Source organism: Lasioglossum baleicum, unplaced genomic scaffold (genome assembly GCF_051020765.1).
Source record: "Lasioglossum baleicum unplaced genomic scaffold, iyLasBale1 scaffold0068, whole genome shotgun sequence".
NCBI lineage: Eukaryota > Metazoa > Arthropoda > Insecta > Hymenoptera > Halictidae > Lasioglossum > Lasioglossum baleicum.
The window spans coordinates 601,228-628,002 of NW_027469128.1; positions in this window are offsets into that span (position 1 = coordinate 601,228).

Below are 26,775 nucleotides of genomic sequence, written 5' to 3' on the forward strand. Positions count from 1 at the left end.
TATGCGTTATGCGTTATGCGTTATGCGTTATGCGTTATGCGTTATGCGTTATGCGTTACGCGTTATCCGTTATGCGTTACGCGTTATGCGTTATGCGTTATGCGTTATGCGTTATGCGTTATGCGTTAAGCGTTATACGTTATGCGATATGCGTTATTCGTTATGCTTTATGCGTTATGCGTTGTGGGTTATCCGTTATGCGTCATGCGTTATCCGTTATGCGTTATGCGTTATGCGTTATGCGTTATGCGTTATGCGTTATCCGTTATGCGTTTTCCGTTATGCGTTACGCGTTATGCGTTATGCGTTATGCGTTAAGCGTTATACGTTATGCGATATGCGTTATTCGTTATGCGTTATGCGTTATGCGTTATGCGTTAAGCGTTATACGTTATGCGATATGCGTTATTCGTTATGCGTTATGCGTTATGCGTTATGCGTTATGCGTTATGCGTTATGCGTTATGCGTTATGCGTTATGCGTTATGCGTTATGCGTTATGCGTTATGCGTTAAGCGTTATGCGTTATGCGATATGCGTTATGCGTTATGCGTTATGCGTTATGCGTTATGCGTTATGCGTTATGCGTTATGCGTTATGCGTTATGCGTTATGCGTTATGCGTTATGCGTTATGCGTTATGCGTTATGCGTTATGCGTTATGCGTTATGCGTTATGCGTTATGCGTTATGCGTCATGCGTTATGCGTTATGCGTTATGCGTTATGCGTTATGCGTTATGCGTTATGCGTTATGCGTTATGCGTTATGCGTTATGCGTTATGCGTTATGCGTTATGCGTTATGCGTTATGCGTTATGCGTTATGCGTTATGCGTTATGCGTTATGCGTTATGCGTTATGCGTTATGCGTTATGCGTTATGCGTTATGCGTTATGCGTTATGCGTTATGCGTTATGCGTTATGCGTTATGCGTTATGCGTTATGCGTTATGCGTTATGCGTTATGCGTTATGCGTTATGCGTTATGCGTTATGCGTTATGCGTTATGCGTTATGCGTTATGCGTTATGCGTTATGCGTTATGCGTTATGCGTTATGCGTTATGCGTTATGCGTTATGCGTTATGCGTTATGCGTTATGCGTTATGCGTTATGCGTTATGCGTTATGCGTTATGCGTTATGCGTTATGCGTTATGCGTTATGCGTTATGCGTTATGCGTTATGCGTTATGCGTTATGCGTTATGCGTTATGCGTTATGCGTTATGCGTTATGCGTTATGCGTTATGCGTTATGCGTTATGCGATATGCGTTATGCGTTATGCGTTATGCGTTATGCGTTATGCGTTATGCGTTATGCGTTATGCGTTATGCGTTATGCGTTATGCGTTATGCGTTATGCGTTATGCGTTATGCGTTATGCGTTATGCGTTATGCGTTATGCGTTATGCGTTATGCGTTATGCGTTATGCGTTATGCGTTATGCGTTATGCGTTATGCGTTATGCGTTATGCGTTATGCGTTATGCGTTATGCGTTATGCGTTATGCGTTATGCGTTATGCGTTATGCGTTATGCGTTATGCGTTATGCGTTATGCGTTATGCGTTATGCGTTATGCGTTATGCGTTATGCGTTATGCGTTATGCGTTATGCGTTATGCGTTATGCGTTATGCGTTATGCGTTATGCGTTATGCGTTATGCGATATGCGTTATGCGTTATGCGTTATGCGTTATGCGTTATGCGTTATGCGTTATGCGTTATGCGTTATGCGTTATGCGTTATGCGTTATGCGTTATGCGTTATGCGTTATGCGTTATGCGTTATGCGTTATGCGTTATGCGTTATGCGTTATGCGTTATGCGTTATGCGTTATGCGTTATGCGTTATGCGTTATGCGTTATGCGTTATGCGTTATGCGTTATGCGTTATGCGTCATGCGTTATGCGTTATGCGTTATGCGTTATGCGTTATGCGTTATGCGTTATGCGTTATGTGTTATGCGTTGTGCTTTACGGGTTATGCGATATGCGTTATGCGTTATGACTTTTTCATTGAGCGTTATGCGTTATGCGTAATGCGTTATGCATTATGCGTTATGCGTTATGCGTAATGCGTTATGAGTAATGTGTCATGCGTTATGCGTTATGGACTATGCTTTATGCGTTATGCGTTGTGGGTTATGCGTTATCCGTTATGCGTTACGCGTTATGCGTTATGCGTTATGCGTTAAGCGTTATACGTTATGCGATATGCGTTATTCGTTATGCGTTATGCGTTATGCGTTATGCGTTATGCGTTATGCGTTATGCGTTATGCGTTATGCGTTATGCGTTATGCGTTATGCGTTATGCGTTATGCGTTATGCGTTATGCGTTATGCGTTATGCGTTATGCGTTATGCGTTATGCGTTATGCGTTATGCGTTATGCGTTATGCGTTATGCGTTATGCGTTATGCGTTATGCGTTATGCGTCATGCGTTATGCGTTATGCGTTATGCGTTATGCGTTATGCGTTATGCGTTATGCGTTATGCGTTATGCGTTATGCGTTATGCGTTATGCGTTATGCGTTATGCGTTATGCGTTATGCGTTATGCGTTATGCGTTATGCGTTATGCGTTATGCGTTATGCGTTATGCGTTATGCGTTATGCGTTATGCGTTATGCGTTATGCGTTATGCGTTATGCGTTATGCGTTATGCGTTATGCGTTATGCGTTATGCGTTATGCGTTATGCGTTATGCGTTATGCGTTATGCGTTATGCGTTATGCGTTATGCGTTATGCGTTATGCGTTATGCGTTATGCGTTATGCGTTATGCGTTATGCGTTATGCGTATGCGTTATGCGTTATGCGTTATGCGTTATGCGTTATGCGTTATGCGTTATGCGTTATGCGTTATGCGTTATGCGTTATGCGTTATGCGTTATGCGTTATGCGTTATGCGTTATGCGTTATGCGTTATGCGTTATGCGTTATGCGTTATGCGTTATGCGTTGTGCGTTATGCGTTATGCGTTATGCGTTATGCGTTATGCGTTATGCGATATGCGTTATGCGTTATGCGTTATGCGTTATGCGTTATGCGTTATGCGTTATGCGTTATGCGTTATGCGTTATGCGTTATGCGTTATGCGTTATGCGTTATGCGTTATGCGTTATGCGTTATGCGTTATGCGTTATGCGTTATGCGTTATGCGTTATGCGTTATGCGTTATGCGTTATGCGTTATGCGTTATGCGTTATGCGTTATGCGTTATGCGTTATGCGTTATGCGTTATGCGTTATGCGTTATGCGTTATGCGTTATGCGTTATGCGTTATGCGTTATGCGTTATGCGTTATGCGTTATGCGTTATGCGTTATGCGTTATGCGTTATGCGTTATGCGTTATGCGTTATGCGTTATGCGTTATGCGTTATGCGTTATGCGTTATGCGATATGCGTTATGCGTTATGCGTTATGCGTTATGCGTTATGCGTTATGCGTTATGCGTTATGCGTTATGCGTTATGCGTTATGCGTTATGCGTTATGCGTTATGCGTTATGCGTTATGCGTTATGCGTTATGCGTTATGCGTTATGCGTTATGCGTTATGCGTTATGCGTTATGCGTTATGCGTTATGCGTCATGCGTTATGCGTTATGCGTTATGCGTTATGCGTTATGCGTTATGCGTTATGCGTTATGTGTTATGCGTTGTGCTTTACGGGTTATGCGATATGCGTTATGCGTTATGACTTTTTCATTGAGCGTTATGCGTTATGCGTAATGCGTTATGCATTATGCGTTATGCGTTATGCGTAATGCGTTATGAGTAATGTGTCATGCGTTATGCGTTATGGACTATGCTTTATGCGTTATGCGTTGTGGGTTATCCGTTATGCGTCATGCGTTATCCGTTATGCGTTATGCGTTATGCGTTATGCGTTATCCGTTATGCGTTATGCGTTATGCGTTATGCGTTATGCGTTATGCGTTATGCGTTATGCGTTATGCGTTATGCGTAATGCGTTATGAGTAATGTGTCATGCGTTATGCGTTATGGACTATGCTTTATGCGTTATGCGTTGTGGGTTATCCGTTATGCGTCATGCGTTATCCGTTATGCGTTATGCGTTATGCGTTATGCGTTATCCGTTATGCGTTATCCGTTATGCGTTACGCGTTATGCGTTATGCGTTATGCGTTAAGCGTTATGCGTTATGCGTTATGCGTTATGCGTTATGCGTTATGCGTTATGCGTTATGCGTTATGCGTTATGCGTTATGCGTTATGCGTTATGCGTTATGCGTTATGCGTTATGCGTTATGCGTTATGCGTTATGCGTTATGCGTTATGCGTTATGCGTTATGCGTTATGCGTTATGCGTTATGCGTTATGCGTTATGCGTTATGCGTTATGCGTTATGCGTTATGCGTTATGCGTTATGCGTTATGCGTTATGCGTTATGCGTTATGCGTTATGCGTTATGCGTTATGCGTTATGCGTTATGCGTTATGCGTTATGCGTTATGCGTTATGCGTTATGCGTTATGCGTTATGCGTTATGCGTTATGCGTTATGCGTTATGCGTTATGCGTTATGCGTTATGCGTTATGCGTTATGCGTTATGCGTTATGCGTTATGCGTTATGCGTTATGCGTTATGCGTTATGCGTTATGCGTTATGCGTTATGCGTTATGCGTTATGCGTTATGCGTTATGCGTTATGCGTTATGCGTTATGCGTTATGCGTTATGCGTTATGCGTTATGCGTTATGCGTCATGCGTTATGCGTTATGCGTTATGCGTTATGCGTTATGCGTTATGCGTTATGCGTTATGTGTTATGCGTTGTGCTTTACGGGTTATGCGATATGCGTTATGCGTTATGACTTTTTCATTGAGCGTTATGCGTTATGCGTAATGCGTTATGCATTATGCGTTATGCGTTATGCGTAATGCGTTATGAGTAATGTGTCATGCGTTATGCGTTATGGACTATGCTTTATGCGTTATGCGTTGTGGGTTATCCGTTATGCGTCATGCGTTATCCGTTATGCGTTATGCGTTATGCGTTATGCGTTATCCGTTATGCGTTATCCGTTATGCGTTACGCGTTATGCGTTATGCGTTATGCGTTAAGCGTTATACGTTATGCGATATGCGTTATGCGTTATGCGTTATGCGTTATGCGTTATGCGTTATGCGTTATGCGTTATGCGTTATGCGTTATGCGTTATGCGTTATGCGTTATGCGTTATGCGTTATGCGTTATGCGTTATGCGTTATGCGTTATGCGTTATGCGTTATGCGTTATCGTTATGCGTTATGCGTTATGCGTTATGCGTTATGCGTTATGCGTTATGCGTTATGCGTTATGCGTTATGCGTTATGCGTTATGCGTTATGCGTTATGCGTTATGCGTTATGCGTTATGCGTTATGCGTTATGCGTTATGCGTTATGCGTTATGCGTTATGCGTTATGCGTTATGCGTTATGCGTTATGCGTTATGCGTTATGCGTTATGCGTTATGCGTTATGCGTTATGCGTTATGCGTTATGCGTTATGCGTTATGCGTTATGCGTTATGCGTTATGCGTTATGCGTTATGCGTTATGCGTTATGCGTTATGCGTTATGCGTTATGCGTTATGCGTTATGCGTTATGCGTTATGCGTTATGCGTTATGCGTTATGCGTTATGCGTTATGCGTTATGCGTTATGCGTTATGCGTTATGCGTTATGCGTTATGCGTTATGCGTTATGCGTTATGCGTTATGCGTTATGCGTTATGCGTTATGCGTTATGCGATATGCGTTATGCGTTATGCGTTATGCGTTATGCGTTATGCGTTATGCGTTATGCGTTATGCGTTATGCGTTATGCGTTATGCGTTATGCGTTATGCGTTATGCGTTATGCGTTATGCGTTATGCGTTATGCGTTATGCGTTATGCGTTATGCGTTATGCGTTATGCGTTATGCGTTATGCGTTATGCGTTATGCGTTATGCGTTATGCGTTATGCGTTATGCGTTATGCGTTATGCGTTATGCGTTATGCGTTATGCGTTATGCGTTATGCGTTATGCGTTATGCGTTATGCGTTATGCGTTATGCGATATGCGTTATGCGTTATGCGTTATGCGTTATGCGTTATGCGTTATGCGTTATGCGTTATGCGTTATGCGTTATGCGTTATGCGTTATGCGTTATGCGTTATGCGTTATGCGTTATGCGTTATGCGTTATGCGTTATGCGTTATGCGTTATGCGTTATGCGTTATGCGTTATGCGTTATGCGTTATGCGTTATGCGTTATGCGTTATGCGTTATGCGTTATGCGTTATGCGTCATGCGTTATGCGTTATGCGTTATGCGTTATGCGTTATGCTTTATGCGTTATGTGTTATGCGTTGTGCTTTACGGGTTATGCGATATGCGTTATGCGTTATGACTTTTTCATTGAGCGTTATGCGTTATGCGTAATGCGTTATGCATTATGCGTTATGCGTTATGCGTAATGCGTTATGAGTAATGTGTCATGCGTTATGCGTTATGGACTATGCTTTATGCGTTATGCGTTGTGGGTTATCCGTTATGCGTCATGCGTTATCCGTTATGCGTTATGCGTTATGCGTTATGCGTTATCCGTTATGCGTTATCCGTTATGCGTTACGCGTTATGCGTTATGCGTTATGCGTTAAGCGTTATACGTTATGCGATATGCGTTATTCGTTATGCGTTATGCGTTATGCGTTATGCGTTATGCGTTATGCGTTATGCGTTATGCGTTATGCGTTATGCGTTATGCGTTATGCGTTATGCGTTATGCGTTATGCGTTATGCGTTATGCGTTATGCGTTATGCGTTATGCGTTATGCGTTATGCGTTATGCGTTATGCGTTATGCGTTATGCGTTATGCGTTATGCGTTATGCGTTATGCGTTATGCGTTATGCGTTATGCGTTATGCGTTATGCGTTATGCGTTATGCGTTATGCGTTATGCGTTATGCGTTATGCGTTATGCGTTATGCGTTATGCGTTATGCGTTATGCGTTATGCGTTATGCGTTATGCGTTATGCGTTATGCGTTATGCGTTATGCGTTATGCGTTATGCGTTATGCGTTATGCGTTATGCGTTATGCGTTATGCGTTATGCGTTATGCGTTATGCGTTATGCGTTATGCGTTATGCGTTATGCGTTATGCGTTATGCGTTATGCGTTATGCGTTATGCGTTATGCGTTATGCGTTATGCGTTATGCGTTATGCGTTATGCGTTATGCGTTATGCGTTATGCGTTATGCGTTATGCGTTATGCGTTATGCGTTATGCGTTATGCGTTATGCGTTATGCGTTATGCGTTATGCGTTATGCGTTATGCGTTATGCGTTATGCGTTATGCGTTATGCGTTATGCGTTATGCGTTATGCGTTATGCGTTATGCGTTATGCGTTATGCGTTATGCGTTATGCGTTATGCGTTATGCGTTATGCGTTATGCGTTATGCGTTATGCGTTATGCGTTATGCGTTATGCGTTATGCGTTATGCGTTATGCGTTATGCGTTATGCGTTATGCGTTATGCGTTATGCGTTATGCGTTATGCGTTATGCGTTATGCGTTATGCGTTATGCGTTATGCGTTATGCGTTATGCGTTATGCGATATGCGTTATTCGTTATCCGTTATGCGTTATGCGTTATGCGTTATGCGATATGCGTTATGCGTTATGCGTTATGCGTTATGCGTTATGCGTTATGCGTTATGCGTTATGCGTTATGCGTTATGCGTTATGCGTTATGCGTTATGCGTTATGCGTTATGCGTTATGCGTTATGCGTTATGCGTTATGCGTTATGCGTTATGCGTTATGCGTTATGCGTTATGCGTTATGCGTTATGCGTTATGCGTTATGCGTTATGCGTTATGCGTTATGCGTTATGCGTTATGCGTTATGCGTTATGCGTTATGCGTTATGCGTTATGCGTTATGCGTTATGCGTTATGCGTAATGCGTTATGCATTATGCGTTATGCGTTATGCGTAATGCGTTATGAGTAATGTGTCATGCGTTATGCGTTATGAACTATGCTTTATGCGTTATGCGTTGTGGGTTATCCGTTATGCGTCATGCGTTATCCGTTATGCGTTATGCGTTATGCGTTATGCGTTATCCGTTATGCGTTATCCGTTATGCGTTACGCGTTCTGCGTTATGCGTTATGCGTTATGCGTTAAGCGTTATACGTTATGCGATATGCGTTATTCGTTATGCGTTATGCGTTATGCGTTATGCGTTATGCGTTATGCGTGATGCGTTATGCGTTATGCGTTATGCGTTATGCGTTATGCGTTATGCGTTATGCGTCATGCGTCATGCGTTATGCGTTATGCGTTATGCGTTATGCGTTATGCGTTATGCGTTATGCGTTATGCGTTATGCGTTATGCGTTATTCGTTATGCGTTATGCGTTATGCGTTATGCGTTATGCGTTATGCGTTATGCGTTATGCGTTATGCGTTATGCGTTATGCGTTATGCGTTATGCGTTATGCGTTATGCGTTATGCGTTATGCGTTATGCGTTATGCGTTATGCGTTATGCGTTATGCGTTATGCGTTATGCGTTATGCGTTATGCGTTATGCGTTATGCGTTATGCGTTATGCGTTATGCGTTATGCGTTATGCGTTATGCGTTATGCGTTATCCGTTATGCGTTACGCGTTATGCGTTATGCGTTATGCGTTATGCGTTATGCGTTATGCGTTATGCGTTATGCGTTAAGCGTTATACGTTATGCGATATGCGTTATTCGTTATGCTTTATGCGTTATGCGTTGTGGGTTATCCGTTATGCGTCATGCGTTATCCGTTATGCGTTATGCGTTATGCGTTATGCGTTATGCGTTATGCGTTATGCGTTATCCGTTATGCGTTTTCCGTTATGCGTTACGCGTTATGCGTTATGCGTTATGCGTTAAGCGTTATACGTTATGCGATATGCGTTATTCGTTATGCGTTATGCGTTATGCGTTATGCGTTAAGCGTTATACGTTATGCGATATGCGTTATTCGTTATGCGTTATGCGTTATGCGTTATGCGTTATGCGTTATGCGTTATGCGTTATGCGTTATGCGTTATGCGTTATGCGTTATGCGTTACGCGTTATGCGTTATGCATTATGCGATATGCGTTACGCGTTATGCGTTATGCGTTATGCGTTATGCGTTATGCGTTATGCGTTATGCGTTATGTGTTATGCGTTATGCGTTATGCGTTATGCGTTATGCGTTATGCGTTATGCGTTATGCGTTATGCGTTATGCGTTATGCGTTATGCGTTATGCGTTATGCGTTATGCGTTATGCGTTATGCGTTATGCGTTATGCGTTATGCGTTATGCGTTATGCGTTATGCGTTATGCGTTATGCGTTATGCGTTATGCGTTATGCGTTATGAGTTATGCGTTATGCGTTATGCGTCATGCGTCATGCGTTATGCGTTATGCGTTATGCGTTATGCGTTATGCGTTATGCGTTATGCGTTATGCGTTATGCGTTATGCGTTATGCGTTATGCGTTATGCGTTATGCGTTATGCGTTATGCGTTATGCGTTATGCGTTATGCGTTATGCGTTATGCGTTATGCGTTATGCGTTATGCGTTATGCGTTATGCGTTATGCGTTATGCGTTATGCGTTATGCGTTATGCGTTATGCGTTATGCGTTATGCGTTATGCGTTATGCGTTATGCGTTATGCGTTATGCGTTATGCGTTATGCGTTATGCGTTATGCGTTATGCGTTATGCGTTATGCGTTATGCGTTATGCGTTATGCGTTATGCGTTATGCGTTATGCGTTATGCGTTATGCGTTATGCGTTATGCGTTATGCGTTATGCGTTATGCGTTATGCGTTATGCGTTATGCGTTATGCGTTATGCGTTATGCGTTATGCGTTATGCGTTATGCGTTATGCGTTATGCGTTATGCGTTATGCGTTATGCGTTATGCGTTATGCGTTATGCGTTATGCGTTTTGCGTTATGACTTTAGCATTATGACTTTTGCATTATGCGTTATGCGATATGCGCTATGTGTGATGGGTTATGGGATATGCTTTATGCGTCATGCGTTATGGGATATGCTTTATGCGTCATGCGTTATGCGTTATGCGTTATGCGTCATGCGATATGCGTTATCCGTTATGCGTTATGCGTTATGCGTTAAGCGTTATGCGTTATGCGTTATGCGTTATGCGTTATTCGTTAATCGTTATGCGTTATGCGTTATGCGTTATGTGTTATGCGTTATGCGTAATGCGTTATGCGTTATGCGTTATGGGCTATGCTTTATGCGTTATGCGTTATGCGTTATGGGTTATTCGTTATGCGTCATGCGTTATCCGTTATGCGTAATGCTTTATGCGTTATGCGTTATTCGTTAAGCGTTATGCGTTATGCGTTATGCGTTATGCGTTATGCGTTATGCGTTATGCGTTATGCGTTATGCGTTATGCGTTGTGCTTTACGGGTTATGCGATATGTGTTATGCATATGACTTTTTCATTGAGCGTTATGCGTTATGCGTAATGCGTTAAGCGTTATGCGTTACGCGTTATGCGTTAATCGTTAAGCGTTATGCGTTATGCGCTATGCGGTATGCGTTATTCGTTATGCGTTATGCGTTATGCGTTATGCGTTATGCGTTATGCGTTATTCGTTAAGCGTTATGCGTTATGCGTTATGCGTTATGTGTTATGCGTTATGCGTAATGCGTTATGCGTTATGCGTTATGGGCTATGCTTTATGCGTTATGCGTTATGCGTTATGGGTTATTCGTTATGCGTCATGCGTTATCCGTTATGCGTAATGCTTTATGCGTTATGCGTTATTCGTTAAGCGTTATGCGTTATGCGTTATGCGTTATGCGTTATGCGTTATGCGTTATGCGTTATGCGTTATGCGTTATGCGTTATGCGTTATGCGTTATGCGTTATGCGTTACGCGTTATGCGTTATGCATTATGCGATATGCGTTACGCGTTATGCGTTATGCGTTATGCGTTATGCGTTATGCGTTATGCGTTATGCGTTATGCGTTATGCGTTATGCGTTATGCGTTATGCGTTATGCGTTATGCGTTATGCGTTATGCGTTATGCGTTATGCGTTATGCGTTATGCGTTATGCGTTATGCGTTATGCGTTATGCGTTATGCGTTATGCGTTATGCGTTATGCGTTATGCGTTATGCGTTATGCGTAATGCGTTATGAGTTATGCGTTATGCGTTATGCGTCATGCGTCATGCGTTATGCGTTATGCGTTATGCGTTATGCGTTATGCGTTATGCGTTATGCGTTATGCGTTATGCGTTATGCGTTATGCGTTATGCGTTATGCGTTATGCGTTATGCGTTATGCGTTATGCGTTATGCGTTATGCGTTATGCGTTATGCGTTATGCGTTATGCGTTATGCGTTATGCGTTATTCGTTAAGCGTTATGCGTTATGCGTTATGCGTTATGTGTTATGCGTTATGCGTAATGCGTTATGCGTTATGCGTTATGGGCTATGCTTTATGCGTTATGCGTTATGCGTTATGGGTTATTCGTTATGCGTCATGCGTTATCCGTTATGCGTAATGCTTTATGCGTTATGCGTTATTCGTTAAGCGTTATGCGTTATGCGTTATGCGTTATGCGTTATGCGTTATGCGTTATGCGTTATGCGTTATGCGTTATGCGTTATGCGTTATGCGTTATGCGTTATGCGTTACGCGTTATGCGTTATGCATTATGCGATATGCGTTACGCGTTATGCGTTACGCGTTATGCGTTATGCGTTATGCGTTATGCGTTATGCGTTATGCGTTATGCGTTATGCGTTATGCGTTATGCGTTATGCGTTATGCGTTATGCGTTATGCGTTATGCGTTATGCGTTATGCGTTATGCGTTATGCGTTATGCGTTATGCGTTATGCGTTATGCGTTATGCGTTATGCGTTATGCGTTATGCGTTATGCGTTATGCGTAATGCGTTATGAGTTATGCGTTATGCGTTATGCGTCATGCGTCATGCGTTATGCGTTATGCGTTATGCGTTATGCGTTATGCGTTATGCGTTATGCGTTATGCGTTATGCGTTATGCGTTATGCGTTATGCGTTATGCGTTATGCGTTATGCGTTATGCGTTATGCGTTATGCGTTATGCGTTATGCGTTATGCGTTATGCGTTATGCGTTATGCGTTATGCGTTATGCGTTATGCGTTATGCGTTATGCGTTATGCGTTATGCGTTATGCGTTATGCGTTATGCGTTATGCGTTATGCGTTATGCGTTATGCGTTATGCGTTATGCGTTATGCGTTATGCGTTATGCGTTATGCGTTATGCGTTATGCGTTATGCGTTATGCGTTATGCGTTATGCGTTATGCGTTATGCGTTATGCGTTATGCGTTATGCGTTATGCGTTATGCGTTATGCGTTATGCGTTATGCGTTATGCGTTATGCGTTATGCGTTATGCGTTATGCGTTATGCATTTTGCGTTATGACTTTAGCATTATGACTTTTGCATTATGCGTTATGCGATATGCGCTATGTGTGATGGGTTATGGGATATGCTTTATGCGTCATGCGTTATGGGATATGCTTTATGCGTCATGCGTTATGCGTTATGCGTTATGCGTTATGCGTTATGCGTTATGCGTTATGCGTTATGCGTTATGCGTTATGCGTTATGCGTTATGCGTTATGCGTTATGCGTTATGCGTTATGCGTTATGCGTTATCCGTTATGCGTTATGCGTTATGCGTTAAGCGTTATGCGTTATGCGATATGCGTTATGCGTTATGCGTTATGCGTTATGCGTTATGCGTTATGCGTTATGCGTTATGCGTTATGCGTTATGCGTTATGCGTTATGCGTTATGCGTTATGCGTTATGCGTTATGCGTTATGCGTTATGCGTTATGCGTTATGCGTTATGCGTTATGCGTTATGCGTTATGCGTTATGCGTTATGCGTTATGCGTTATGCGTTATGCGTTATGCGTTATGCGTTATGCGTTATGCGTTATGCGTTATGCGTTATGCGTTATGCGTTATGCGTTATGCGTTATGCGTTATGCGTTATGCGTTATGCGTTATGCGTTATGCGTTATGCGTTATGCGTTATGCGTTATGCGTTATGCGTTATGCGTTATGCGTTATGCGTTATGCGTTATGCGTTATGCGTTATGCGTTATGCGTTATGCGTTATGCGTTATGCGTTATGCGTTATGCGTTATGCGTTATGCGTTATGCGTTATGCGTTATGCGTTATGCGTTATGCGTTATGCGTTATGCGTTATGCGTTATGCGTTATGCGTTATGCGTTATGCGTTATGCGTTATGCGTTATGCGTTATGCGTTTTGCGTTATGACTTTAGCATTATGACTTTTGCATTATGCGTTATGCGATATGCGCTATGTGTGATGGGTTATGGGATATGCGTTATGCGTTATGCGTTATGCGTTATGCGTTTTGCGTTATGACTTTAGCATTATGACTTTTGCATTATGCGTTATGCGATATGCGCTATGTGTGATGGGTTATGGGATATGCTTTATGCGTCATGCGATATGCGTTATCCGTTATGCGTTATGCGTTATGCGTTATGCGTTAAGCGTTATGCGTTATGCGATATGCGTTATGCGTTATGCGTTATGCGTTATGTGTTATGCGTTATGCGTTATGCGTTATGCGTTATGCGTTATGCGTTATGCGTTATGCGTTATGCGTTATGCGTTATGCGTTACGCGTTACGCGTTACGCGTTATGCGTTATGCGTTATGCGTTATGCGTTATGCGTTATGCGTTATGCGTTATGCGTTATGCGTTATGCGTTATGTGTGATGGGTTATGGGATATGCTTTATGCGTCATGCGTTATGGGATATGCTTTATGCGTCATGCGTTATGCGTTATGCGTTATGCGTCATGCGATATGCGTTATCCGTTATGCGTTATGCGTTATGCGTTATGCGTTAAGCGTTATGCGTTATGCGATATGCGTTATGCGTTATGCGTTATGCGTTATGCGTTATGCGTTATGCGTTATGCGTTATGCGTTATGCGTTATGCGTTATGCGTTATGCGTTATGCGTTATGCGTTATGCGTTATGCGTTATGCGTTATGCGTTATGCGTTATGCGTTATGCGTTATGCGTTATGCGTCATGCGTTATGCGTTATGCGTTATGCGTTATGCGTTATGCGTTATGCGTTATGCGTTATGTGTTATGCGTTGTGCTTTACGGGTTATGCGATATGTGTTATGCATATGACTTTTTCATTGAGCGTTATGCGTTATGCGTAATGCGTTAAGCGTTATGCGTTACGCGTTATGCGTTAATCGTTAAGCGTTATGCGTTATGCGCTATGCGGTATGCGTTATTCGTTATGCGTTATGCGTTATGCGTTATGCGTTATGCGTTATGCGTTATGCGTTATGCGTTATGCGTTATGCGTTATTCGTTAAGCGTTATGCGTTATGCGTTATGCGTTATGTGTTATGCGTTATGCGTAATGCGTTATGCGTTATGCGTTATGGGCTATGCTTTATGCGTTATGCGTTATGCGTTATGGGTTATTCGTTATGCGTCATGCGTTATCCGTTATGCGTAATGCTTTATGCGTTATGCGTTATTCGTTAAGCGTTATGCGTTATGCGTTATGCGTTATGCGTTATGCGTTATGCGTTATGCGTTATGCGTTATGCGTTATGCGTTATGCGTTATGCGTTATGCGTTATGCGTTATGCGTTATGCGTTATGCGTTATGCGTTATGCGTTACGCGTTATGCGTTATGCATTATGCGATATGCGTTACGCGTTATGCGTTATGCGTTATGCGTTATGCCTTATGCGTTATGCGTTATGCGTTATGCGTTATGCGTTATGCGTTATGCGTTATGCGTTATGCGTTATGCGTTATGCGTTATGCGTTATGCGTTATGCGTTATGCGTTATGCGTTATGAGTTATGCGTTATGCGTTATGCGTCATGCGTCATGCGTTATGCGTTATGCGTTATGCGTTATGCGTTAAGCGTTATGCGTTACGCGTTATGCGTTAATCGTTAAGCGTTATGCGTTATGCGCTATGCGGTATGCGTTATTCGTTATGCGTTATGCGTTATGCGTTATGCGTTATGCGTTATGCGTTATGCGTTATGCGTTATGCGTTATGCGTTATTCGTTAAGCGTTATGCGTTATGCGTTATGCGTTATGTGTTATGCGTTATGCGTAATGCGTTATGCGTTATGCGTTATGGGCTATGCTTTATGCGTTATGCGTTATGCGTTATGGGTTATTCGTTATGCGTCATGCGTTATCCGTTATGCGTAATGCTTTATGCGTTATGCGTTATTCGTTAAGCGTTATGCGTTATGCGTTATGCGTTATGCGTTATGCGTTATGCGTTATGCGTTATGCGTTATGCGTTATGCGTTATGCGTTATGCGTTATGCGTTATGCGTTATGCGTTATGCGTTATGCGTTATGCGTTATGCGTTACGCGTTATGCGTTATGCATTATGCGATATGCGTTACGCGTTATGCGTTATGCGTTATGCGTTATGCGTTATGCGTTATGCGTTATGCGTTATGCGTTATGTGTTATGCGTTATGCGTTATGCGTTATGCGTTATGCGTTATGCGTTATGCGTTGTGCGTTATGCGTTATGCGTTATGCGTTATGCGTTATGCGTTATGCGTTATGCGTTATGCGTTATGCGTTATGCGTTATGCGTTATGCGTTATGCGTTATGCGTTATGCGTTATGCGTTATGCGTTATGCGTTATGAGTTATGCGTTATGCGTTATGCGTCATGCGTCATGCGTTATGCGTTATGCGTTATGCGTTATGCGTTATGCGTTATGCGTTATGCGTTATGCGTTATGCGTTATGCGTTATGCGTTATGCGTTATGCGTTATGCGTTATGCGTTATGCGTTATGCGTTATGCGTTATGCGTTATGCGTTATGCGTTATGCGTTATGCGTTATGCGTTATGCGTTATGCGTTATGCGTTATGCGTTATGCGTTATGCGTTATGCGTTATGCGTTATGCGTTATGCGTTATGCGTTATGCGTTATGCGTTATGCGTTATGCGTTATGCGTTATGCGTTATGCGTTATGCGTTATGCGTTATGCGTTATGCGTTATGCGTTATGCGTTATGCGTTATGCGTTATGCGTTATGCGTTATGCGTTATGCGTTATGCGTTATGCGTTATGCGTTATGCGTTATGCGTTATGCGTTATGCGTTATGCGTTATTCGTTAATCGTTATGCGTTATGCGTTATGCGTTATGTGTTATGCGTTATGCGTAATGCGTTATGCGTTATGCGTTATGGGCTATTCGTTATGCGTCATGCGTTATCCGTTATGCGTAATGCTTTATGCGTTATGCGTTATTCGTTAAGCGTTATGCGTTATGCGTTATGCGTTATGCGTTATGCGTTATGCGTTATGCGTTATGCGTTATGCGTTATGCGTTATGCGTTGTGCTTTACGGGTTATGCGATATGTGTTATGCATATGACTTTTTCATTGAGCGTTATGCGTTATGCGTAATGCGTTAAGCGTTATGCGTTACGCGTTATGCGTTAATCGTTAAGCGTTATGCGTTATGCGCTATGCGGTATGCGTTATTCGTTATGCGTTATGCGTTATGCGTTATGCGTTATGCGTTATGCGTTATTCGTTAAGCGTTATGCGTTATGCGTTATGCGTTATGTGTTATGCGTTATGCGTAATGCGTTATGCGTTATGCGTTATGGGCTATGCTTTATGCGTTATGCGTTATGCGTTATGCGTTATGCGTCATGCGATATGCGTTATCCGTTATGCGTTATGCGTTATGCGTTAAGCGTTATGCGTTATGCGTTATGCGTTATGCGTTATTCGTTAATCGTTATGCGTTATGCGTTATGCGTTATGTGTTATGCGTTATGCGTAATGCGTTATGCGTTATGCGTTATGGGCTATGCTTTATGCGTTATGCGTTATGCGTTATGGGTTATTCGTTATGCGTCATGCGTTATCCGTTATGCGTAATGCTTTATGCGTTATGCGTTATTCGTTAAGCGTTATGCGTTATGCGTTATGCGTTATGCGTTATGCGTTATGCGTTATGCGTTATGCGTTATGCGTTATGCGTTGTGCTTTACGGGTTATGCGATATGTGTTATGCATATGACTTTTTCATTGAGCGTTATGCGTTATGCGTAATGCGTTAAGCGTTATGCGTTACGCGTTATGCGTTAATCGTTAAGCGTTATGCGTTATGCGCTATGCGGTATGCGTTATTCGTTATGCGTTATGCGTTATGCGTTATGCGTTATGCGTTATGCGTTATTCGTTAAGCGTTATGCGTTATGCGTTATGCGTTATGTGTTATGCGTTATGCGTAATGCGTTATGCGTTATGCGTTATGGGCTATGCTTTATGCGTTATGCGTTATGCGTTATGGGTTATTCGTTATGCGTCATGCGTTATCCGTTATGCGTAATGCTTTATGCGTTATGCGTTATTCGTTAAGCGTTATGCGTTATGCGTTATGCGTTATGCGTTATGCGTTATGCGTTATGCGTTATGCGTTATGCGTTATGCGTTATGCGTTATGCGTTATGCGTTATGCGTTACGCGTTATGCGTTATGCATTATGCGATATGCGTTACGCGTTATGCGTTATGCGTTATGCGTTATGCGTTATGCGTTATGCGTTATGCGTTATGCGTTATGCGTTATGCGTTATGCGTTATGCGTTATGCGTTATGCGTTATGCGTTATGCGTTATGCGTTATGCGTTATGCGTTATGCGTTATGCGTTATGCGTTATGCGTTATGCGTTATGCGTTATGCGTTATGCGTTATGCGTTATGCGTTATGCGTTATGCGTAATGCGTTATGAGTTATGCGTTATGCGTTATGCGTCATGCGTCATGCGTTATGCGTTATGCGTTATGCGTTATGCGTTATGCGTTATGCGTTATGCGTTATGCGTTATGCGTTATGCGTTATGCGTTATGCGTTATGCGTTATGCGTTATGCGTTATGCGTTATGCGTTATGCGTTATGCGTTATGCGTTATGCGTTATGCGTTATGCGTTATGCGTTATGCGTTATGCGTTATGCGTTATGCGTTATGCGTTATGCGTTATGCGTTATGCGTTATGCGTTATGCGTTATGCGTTATGCGTTATGCGTTATGCGTTATGCGTTATGCGTTATGCGTTATGCGTTATGCGTTATGCGTTATGCGTTATGCGTTATGCGTTATGCGTTATGCGTTATGCGTTATGCGTTATGCGTTATGCGTTATGCGTTATGCGTTATGCGTTATGCGTTATGCGTTATGCGTTATGCGTTATGCGTTATGCGTTATCCGTTATGCGTTATGCGTTATGCGTTTTGCGTTATGACTTTAGCATTATGACTTTTGCATTATGCGTTATGCGATATGCGCTATGTGTGATGGGTTATGGGATATGCTTTATGCGTCATGCGATATGCGTTATCCGTTATGCGTTATGCGTTATGCGTTATGCGTTAAGCGTTATGCGTTATGCGATATGCGTTATGCGTTATGCGTTATGCGTTATGTGTTATGCGTTATGCGTTATGCGTTATGCGTTATGCGTTATGCGTTATGCGTTATGCGTTATGCGTTATGCGTTATGCGTTACGCGTTACGCGTTACGCGTTATGCGTTATGCGTTATGCGTTGTGCGTTATGCGTTATGCGTTATGCGTTATGCGTTATGCGTTGTGCGTTATGCGTTATGCGTTATGCGTTATGCGTTATGCGTTATGCGTTATGCGTTATGAGTTATGCGTTATGCGTTATGCGTTATGCGTTATGCGTTATGCGTTATGCGTTATGCGTTATGCGTTATGCGTTATGCGTTATGCGTTATGCGTTATGCGTTATGCGTTATGCGTTATGCGTTATGCGTTATGCGTTATGCGTTATGCGTTATGCGTTATGCGTTATGCGTTATGCGTTATGCGTTATGCGTTATGCGTTATGCGTTATGCGTTATGCATTATGCGTTTTGCGTTATGACTTTAGCATTATGACTTTTGCATTATGCGTTATGCGATATGCGCTATGTGTGATGGGTTATGGGATATGCTTTATGCGTCATGCGTTATGGGATATGCTTTATGCGTCATGCGTTATGCGTTATGCGTTATGCGTTATGCGTTATGCGTTATGCGTTATGCGTTATGCGTTATGCGTTATGCGTTATGCGTTATGCGTTATGCGTTATGCGTTATGCGTTATGCGTTATGCGTTATGCGTTATCCGTTATGCGTTATGCGTTATGCGTTAAGCGTTATGCGTTATGCGATATGCGTTATGCGTTATGCGTTATGCGTTATGCGTTATGCGTTATGCGTTATGCGTTATGCGTTATGCGTTATGCGTTATGCGTTATGCGTTATGCGTTATGCGTTATGCGTTATGCGTTATGCGTTATGCGTTATGCGTTATGCGTTATGCGTTATGCGTTATGCGTTATGCGTTATGCGTTATGCGTTATGCGTTATGCGTTATGCGTTATGCGTTATGCGTTATGCGTTATGCGTTATGCGTTATGCGTTATGCGTTATGCGTTTTGCGTTATGACTTTAGCATTATGACTTTTGCATTATGCGTTATGCGATATGCGCTATGTGTGATGGGTTATGGGATATGCTTTATGCGTCATGCGATATGCGTTATCCGTTATGCGTTATGCGTTATGCGTTATGCGTTAAGCGTTATGCGTTATGCGATATGCGTTATGCGTTATGCGTTATGCGTTATGTGTTATGCGTTATGCGTTATGCGTTATGCGTTATGCGTTATGCGTTATGCGTTATGCGTTATGCGTTATGCGTTATGCGTTACGCGTTACGCGTTACGCGTTATGCGTTATGCGTTATGCGTTGTGCGTTATGCGTTATGCGTTATGCGTTATGCGTTATGCGTTGTGCGTTATGCGTTATGCGTTATGCGTTATGCGTTATGCGTTATGCGTTATGCGTTATGCGTTATGAGTTATGCGTTATGCGTTATGCGTTATGCGTTATGCGTTATGCGTTATGCGTTATGCGTTATGCGTTATGCGTTATGCGTTATGCGTTATGCGTTATGCGTTATGCGTTATGCGTTATGCGTTATGCGTTATGCGTTATGCGTTATGCGTTATGCGTTATGCGTTATGCGTTATGCGTTATGCGTTATGCGTTATGCGTTATGCGTTATGCGTTATGCGTTATGCGTTATGCGTTATGCGTTATGCGTTTTGCGTTATGACTTTAGCATTATGACTTTTGCATTATGCGTTATGCGATATGCGCTATGTGTGATGGGTTATGGGATATGCTTTATGCGTCATGCGTTATGGGATATGCTTTATGCGTCATGCGTTATGCGTTATGCGTTATGCGTTATGCGTTATGCGTTATGCGTTATGCGTTATGCGTTATGCGTTATGCGTTATGCGTTATGCGTTATGCGTTATGCGTTATGCGTTATGCGTTATGCGTTATGCGTTATGCGTTATGCGTTATCCGTTATGCGTTATGCGTTATGCGTTAAGCGTTATGCGTTATGCGATATGCGTTATGCGTTATGCGTTATGCGTTATGCGTTATGCGTTATGCGTTATGCGTTATGCGTTATGCGTTATGCGTTATGCGTTATGCGTTATGCGTTATGCGTTATGCGTTATGCGTTATGCGTTATGCGTTATGCGTTATGCGTTATGCGTTATGCGTTATGCGTTATGCGTTATGCGTTATGCGTTATGCGTTATGCGTTATGCGTTATGCGTTATGCGTTATGCGTTATGCGTTATGCGTTATGCGTTATGCGTTATGCGTTATGCGTTATGCGTTATGCGTTATGCGTTATGCGTTATGCGTTATGCGTTATGCGTTATGCGTTATGCGTTATGCGTTATGCGTTATGCGTTATGCGTTATGCGTTATGCGTTATGCGTTATGCGTTATGCGTTATGCGTTATGCGTTATGCGTTATGCGTTATGCGTTATGCGTTATGCGTTATGCGTTATGCGTTATGCGTTATGCGTTATGCGTTATGCGTCATGCGATATGCGTTATGCGTTATGCGTTATGCGTTATGCGTTATGCGTTATGCGTTATGCGTTATGCGTTATGCGTTATGCGTTATGCGTTATGCGTTATGCGTTATGCGTTATGCGTTTTGCGTTATGTCTTTAGCATTATGACTTTTGCATTATGCGTTATGCGATATGCGCTATGTGTGATGGGTTATGGGATATGCTTTATGCGTCATGCGTTATGGGATATGCTTTATGCGTCATGCGTTATGCGTTATGCGTTATGCGTCATGCGATATGCGTTATCCGTTATGCGTTATGCGTTATGCGTTATGCGTTAAGCGTTATGCGTTATGCGATATGCGTTATGCGTTATGCGTTATGCGTTATGTGTTATGCGTTATGCGTTATGCGTTATGCGTTATGCGTTATGCGTTATGCGTTATGCGTTATGCGTTATGCGTTATGCGTTACGCGTTACGCGTTACGCGTTATGCGTTATGCGTTATGCGTTGTGCGTTATGCGTTATGCGTTATGCGTTATGCGTTATGCGTTGTGCGTTATGCGTTATGCGTTATGCGTTATGCGTTATGCGTTATGCGTTATGCGTTATGCGTTATGAGTTATGCGTTATGCGTTATGCGTTATGCGTTATGCGTTATGCGTTATGCGTTATGCGTTATGCGTTATGCGTTATGCGTTATGCGTTATGCGTTATGCGTTATGCGTTATGAGTTATGCGTTATGCGTTATGCGTCATGCGTTATGCGTTATGCGTTATGCGTTATGCGTTATGCGTTATGCGTTATGCGTTATGCGTTATGCGTTATGCGTTATGCGTTATGCGTTATGCGTTATGCGTTATGCGTTATGCGTTATGCGTTATGCGTTATGCGTTATGCGTTATGCGTTATGCGTTATGCGTTATGCGTTATGCGTTATGCGTTATGCGTTATGCGTTATGCGTTATGCGTTATGCGTTATGCGTTATGAGTTATGCGTTATGCGTTATGCGTCATGCGTTATGCGTTATGCGTTATGCGTTATGCGTTATGCGTTATGCGTTATGCGTTATGCGTTATGCGTTATGCGTTATGCGTTATGCGTTATGCGTTATGCGTTATGCGTTATGCGTTATGCGTTATGCGTTATGCGTTATGCGTAATGCGTTATGAGTTATGCGTTATGCGTTATGCGTCATGCGTCATGCGTTATGCGTTATGCGTTATGCGTTATGCGTTATGCGTTATGCGTTATGCGTTATGCGTTATGCGTTATGCGTTATGCGTTATGCGTTATGCGTTATGCGTTATGCGTTATGCGTTATGCGTTATGCGTTATGCGTTATGCGTTATGCGTTATGCGTTATGCGTTATGCGTTATGCGTTATGCGTTATGCGTTATGCGTTATGCGTTATGCGTTATGCGTTATGCGTTATGCGTTATGCGTTATGCGTTATGCGTTATGCGTTATGCGTTATGCGTTATGCGTTATGCGTTATGCGTTATGCGTTATGCGTTATGCGTTATGCGTTATGCGTTATGCGTTATGCGTTATGCGTTATGCGTTATGCGTTATGCGTTATGCGTTATGCGTTATGCGTTATGCGTTATGCGTTATGCGTTATGAGTTATGCGTTATGCGTTATGCGTCATGCGTCATGCGTTATGCGTTATGCGTTATGCGTTATGCGTTAAGCGTTATGCGTTACGCGTTATGCGTTAATCGTTAAGCGTTATGCGTTATGCGCTATGCGGTATGCGTTATTCGTTATGCGTTATGCGTTATGCGTTATGCGTTATGCGTTATGCGTTATGCGTTATGCGTTATGCGTTATGCGTTATTCGTTAAGCGTTATGCGTTATGCGTTATGCGTTATGTGTTATGCGTTATGCGTAATGCGTTATGCGTTATGCGTTATGCGTTATGGGCTATGCTTTATGCGTTATGCGTTATGCGTTATGGGTTATTCGTTATGCGTCATGCGTTATCCGTTATGCGTAATGCTTTATGCGTTATGCGTTATTCGTTAAGCGTTATGCGTTATGCGTTATGCGTTATGCGTTATGCGTTATGCGTTATGCGTTATGCGTTATGCGTTATGCGTTATGCGTTATGCGTTATGCGTTATGCGTTATGCGTTATGCGTTATGCGTTATGCGTTATGCGTTATGCGTTACGCGTTATGCGTTATGCATTATGCGATATGCGTTACGCGTTACGCGTTATGCGTTATGCGTTATGCGTTATGCGTTATGCGTTATGCGTTATGCGTTATGCGTTATGCGTTATGCGTTATGCGTTATGAGTTATGCGTTATGCGTTATGCGTCATGCGTCATGCGTTATGCGTTATGCGTTATGCGTTATGCGTTATGCGTTATGCGTTATGCGTTATGCGTTATGCGTTATGCGTTATGCGTTATGCGTTATGCGTTATGCGTTATGCGTTATGCGTTATGCGTTATGCGTTATGCGTTATGCGTTATGCGTTATGCGTTATGCGTTATGCGTTATGCGTTATGCGTTATGCGTTATGCGTTATGCGTTATGCGTTATGCGTTATGCGTTATGCGTTATGCGTTATGCGTTATGCGTTATGCGTTATGCGTTATGCGTTATGCGTTATGCGTTATGCGTTATGCGTTATGCGATATGCGCTATGTGTGATGGGTTATGGGATATGCTTTATGCGTCATGCGATATGCGTTATCCGTTATGCGTTATGCGTTATGCGTTATGCGTTAAGCGTTATGCGTTATGCGATATGCGTTATGCGTTATGCGTTATGCGTTATGTGTTATGCGTTATGCGTTATGCGTTATGCGTTATGCGTTATGCGTTATGCGTTATGCGTTATGCGTTATGCGTTATGCGTTACGCGTTACGCGTTACGCGTTATGCGTTATGCGTTATGCGTTGTGCGTTATGCGTTATGCGTTATGCGTTATGCGTTATGCGTTGTGCGTTATGCGTTATGCGTTATGCGTTATGCGTTATGCGTTATGCGTTATGCGTTATGCGTTATGCGTTATGAGTTATGCGTTATGCGTTATGCGTTATGCGTTATGCGTTATGCGTTATGCGTTATGCGTTATGCGTTATGCGTTATGCGTTATGCGTTATGCGTTATGCGTTATGCGTTATGCGTTATGCGTTATGCGTTATGCGTTATGCGTTATGCGTTATGCGTTATGCGTTATGCGTTATGCGTTATGCGTTATGCGTTATGCGTTATGCGTTATGCGTTTTGCGTTATGACTTTAGCATTATGACTTTTGCATTATGCGTTATGCGATATGCGCTATGTGTGATGGGTTATGGGATATGCTTTATGCGTCATGCGTTATGGGATATGCTTTATGCGTCATGCGTTATGCGTTATGCGTTATGCGTTATGCGTTATGCGTTATGCGTTATGCGTTATGCGTTATGCGTTATGCGTTATGCGTTATGCGTTATGCGTTATGCGTTATGCGTTATGCGTTATGCGTTATGCGTTATCCGTTATGCGTTATGCGTTATGCGTTAAGCGTTATGCGTTATGCGATATGCGTTATGCGTTATGCGTTATGCGTTATGCGTTATGCGTTATGCGTTATGCGTTATGCGTTATGCGTTATGCGTTATGCGTTATGCGTTATGCGTTATGCGTTATGCGTTATGCGTTATGCGTTATGCGTTATGCGTTATGCGTTATGCGTTATGCGTTATGCGTTATGCGTTATGCGTTATGCGTTATGCGTTATGCGTTATGCGTTATGCGTTATGCGTTATGCGTTTTGCGTTATGACTTTAGCATTATGACTTTTGCATTATGCGTTATGCGATATGCGCTATGTGTGATGGGTTATGGGATATGCTTTATGCGTCATGCGATATGCGTTATCCGTTATGCGTTATGCGTTATGCGTTATGCGTTAAGCGTTATGCGTTATGCGATATGCGTTATGCGTTATGCGTTATGCGTTATGCGTTATGCGTTATGCGTTATTCGTTAAGCGTTATGCGTTATGCGTTATGCGTTATGTGTTATGCGTTATGCGTAATGCGTTATGCGTTATGCGTTATGCGTTATGGGCTATGCTTTATGCGTTATGCGTTATGCGTTATGGGTTATTCGTTATGCGTCATGCGTTATCCGTTATGCGTAATGCTTTATGCGTTATGCGTTATTCGTTAAGCGTTATGCGTTATGCGTTATGCGTTATGCGTTATGCGTTATGCGTTATGCGTTATGCGTTATGCGTTATGCGTTATGCGTTATGCGTTATGCGTTATGCGTTATGCGTTATGCGTTATGCGTTATGCGTTATGCGTTACGCGTTATGCGTTATGCATTATGCGATATGCGTTACGCGTTATGCGTTATGCGTTATGCGTTATGCGTTATGCGTTATGCGTTATGCGTTATGCGTTATGCGTTATGCGTTATGCGTTATGCGTTATGAGTTATGCGTTATGCGTTATGCGTCATGCGTCATGCGTTATGCGTTATGCGTTATGCGTTATGCGTTATGCGTTATGCGTTATGCGTTATGCGTTATGCGTTATGCGTTATGCGTTATGCGTTATGCGTTATGCGTTATGCGTTATGCGTTATGCGTTATGCGTTATGCGTTATGCGTTATGCGTTATGCGTTATGCGTTATGCGTTATGCGTTATGCGTTATGCGTTATGCGTTATGCGTTATGCGTTATGCGTTATGCGTTATGCGTTATGCGTTATGCGTTATGCGTTATGCGATATGCGCTATGTGTGATGGGTTATGGGATATGCTTTATGCGTCATGCGATATGCGTTATCCGTTATGCGTTATGCGTTATGCGTTATGCGTTAAGCGTTATGCGTTATGCGATATGCGTTATGCGTTATGCGTTATGCGTTATGTGTTATGCGTTATGCGTTATGCGTTATGCGTTATGCGTTATGCGTTATGCGTTATGCGTTATGCGTTATGCGTTATGCGTTACGCGTTACGCGTTACGCGTTATGCGTTATGCGTTATGCGTTGTGCGTTATGCGTTATGCGTTATGCGTTATGCGTTGTGCGTTGTGCGTTATGCGTTATGCGTTATGCGTTATGCGTTATGCGTTATGCGTTATGCGTTATGCGTTATGAGTTATGCGTTATGCGTTATGCGTTATGCGTTATGCGTTATGCGTTATGCGTTATGCGTTATGCGTTATGCGTTATGCGTTATGCGTTATGCGTTATGCGTTATGCGTTATGCGTTATGCGTTATGCGTTATGCGTTATGCGTTATGCGTTATGCGTTATGCGTTATGCGTTATGCGTTATGCGTTATGCGTTATGCGTTATGCGTTATGCGTTATGCGTTATGCGTTATGCGTTTTGCGTTATGACTTTAGCATTATGACTTTTGCATTATGCGTTATGCGATATGCGCTATGTGTGATGGGTTATGGGATATGCTTTATGCGTCATGCGTTATGGGATATGCTTTATGCGTCATGCGTTATGCGTTATGCGTTATGCGTTATGCGTTATGCGTTATGCGTTATGCGTTATGCGTTATGCGTTATGCGTTATGCGTTATGCGTTATGCGTTATGCGTTATGCGTTATGCGTTATGCGTTATGCGTTATCCGTTATGCGTTATGCGTTATGCGTTAAGCGTTATGCGTTATGCGATATGCGTTATGCGTTATGCGTTATGCGTTATGCGTTATGCGTTATGCGTTATGCGTTATGCGTTATGCG